Below are 2,457 nucleotides of genomic sequence, written 5' to 3'. Positions count from 1 at the left end.
AATCTTTAAATTAACAAACAAGCTAGATGAGATTCAGTGATGCTTTGTTTTTATGACAAGTTTTTATTTCTTTATTGAAGAACAAAGTATTGTTAGTTGTGTTGAATATTTCAGAGTTATGTATACTACAAACACTTTCATAAAACCATCTCGAAAGAATGGTGGTTCAGAGGTAATCCTAAGGGCTTATAACGCGAAATATTGGGTTCTGATACTCGCGGTTGGCAGGGCACAGATAACCATTTTTGTAGATATTTATTTCGTTCTTTCAGTGAGTTCCTGCGAAAATGACACTCGCCTTGATCATTCGAAGTATCCTACTAACCCTAATAAATAACTTGTAAAACAAAATAGAAGACATTGCATCATATATTTATGTAGCTCATTTATGCTTCGCCACTTTATCGAAAACGAGAGGTTTTACCCTAACAAAATAAGTCAAAAGATGCATTAGGACGACTCAAGTTTTAACTAAGATATCGACGAATCAGTGTTTGATTCTTTCGTGCAGAGTATCCCCTGGTGGATCAGCGGTAAGTTCACGGACTTACAACGCCAAAATCCGGAGCTCAGTTCCCCGCGGTAGACAGAACGTGGATAATCCATCGTGTAGCTTTGCACCAAATCAATAATATCCTAATGGAATTTTATGCCTTAGGGAACTGAATAACTAAGCTGTGTAAATGTTAATAAGGAATAATTGTATAGTGTGGATTCAAAGCAAATTACATGTTAAAAATCATGTTGTTACCGAAACTTTATGTAAAGAAGAATAACTTTTAAAAACACTTTTCACTTCCCAATTAGGAAAATTTTAAAACTAATAAAACGTTATGTAAAGTTCGCTAGGCAGCTGTGTAAAAACGGTTAGTTTTATGCGTTTATAAGTAGAATATTTCATAAATATGTATATCTTACTCAATTTGTATCTTATTAGTTTTATCTTTACAGGTAGAAGATTTGACATTTTAAAGACGAGAATGGAAGTTTGCTCACCACGGGTATCGAAACCCGATTTTTAGCGTCGTAAACCTGAGACTTACCGCTGAAGGTATTTTGTGCTGTTCTTAGAATTTTGCCATTCTTGCTTAATACAAATCTAAATGTAGAAAACACATGTGTTCATTACTTAAAGACGATATAGTTTTAGTTTTGTTGTCATGATTTCAAGACACAGAAACTGAAAAAAAAAAAAACTTTCACAGATGGCATGACTTTACGTTAAAAATCGTTTTAAAATCCCATTTTACGTAATTTTCCTTCCAAAAAAAATTTTTTTACCAAAATTTCTTGACATACAAAAACATTGGTAAGTATGTCCCTTATAATGCTCATGTCGGGACGAGTATTTTGATGAATATCGATGATAAAGTGGCAAAAGTTTCTTAAATTTCCAAGTTTTCGCTCTTTTTGTTTTTGTAAAAAAGTGTTTTGTTTTGTTTTTTAACCCAAGTATCTTGTTCACTACAAATAGTCTTGGGTGTCAACGTGGTTTTCTTTCATTCTCACATCAAAGACAAACATTTTCATGAATAACAACCCAAGTTAAACCCCAACATGGATTGAATTGAGAAACTAGAGGGCTTTTTGACGCCTATTAGTCGCAGTTAGTGACTTTTTCTATTCTGCGCATTTCGAGGACGAATCATATTCCAGCGCTGATCTGCGGTACTACTGCATTACTCTATTGTTGGTAACAGTTACAAGTTCAGTGTCATTTTTCCTAAAGTTCATTTATCTCTTAATCCATGGAAATAAATCCAACTGATAATTTACAGATAATTTTGTAACTAAGAGGGGGGATTATTATGCCTAAAAGAATCGGATTATGTACAATAGCTTATATATATACATATTTAATCAGATGAGAATAAATTGTTTGTGCGACGGTGTTTGTTTATTTCATCTTATAGAGGGCCTGCTCACTAAATAGTTGTGTTAATTTCAAGTAGCTCAAATGTAAAGGTTGTTAATGTGTTAATAATAATTTAAAAGTAAAAATACAAAATACAAAAAACACTATGATGTGGTAATTGTGCTGTCATATGATTTATTTATATATTTATTGTGACCATTACCTTATACAAACCTTCCACTATAACACAAATTACCTTATACAAACCTTCCACTATAACACAAATTACCTTATACAAACCTTCCTCCATAACACAAATTACCTTTTACAAACCTTCCTCTACAACACAAATTACCTTTTACAAACCTTCCTCTATAACACAAATTACCTTTTACAAACCTTCCTCTACAACACAAATTACCTTTTACAAACCTTCCTCTATAACACAAATTACCTTATACAAACCTTCCACTATAACACAAATTACCTTATACAAACCTTCCACTATAACACAAATTACCTTATACAAACCTTCCTCCATAACACAAATTACCTTTTACAAACCTTCCTCTACAACACAAATTACCTTTTACAAACCTTCC

At 32.4% G+C, this 2,457-nt stretch overlaps 1 protein-coding gene across 1 annotated transcript in view; it reads left to right on the top strand.

The window, feature by feature from the left end:
* The first annotated feature begins 1,013 nt into the window (after nt 1–1,013).
* LOC106458941 (ras-related protein Rab-8A-like) overlaps nt 1,014–2,457 on the top strand; it is a 31,564-nt gene continuing 30,120 nt past the window's right edge. The window contains exon 1 of the mRNA XM_022385323.1: nt 1,014–1,051. The gene's annotated coding sequence lies outside the window, so the exon portion shown is untranslated. The remainder of the gene's footprint in view (nt 1,052–2,457) is intronic.

Source organism: Limulus polyphemus, unplaced genomic scaffold, assembly GCF_000517525.1.
Source record: "Limulus polyphemus unplaced genomic scaffold, Limulus_polyphemus-2.1.2 Scaffold536, whole genome shotgun sequence".
Lineage (NCBI taxonomy): Eukaryota > Metazoa > Arthropoda > Merostomata > Xiphosura > Limulidae > Limulus > Limulus polyphemus.
The sequence above is the reverse complement of the archived record's forward strand: the minus strand, read 5'-3'. Positions and strand labels throughout refer to the sequence as shown.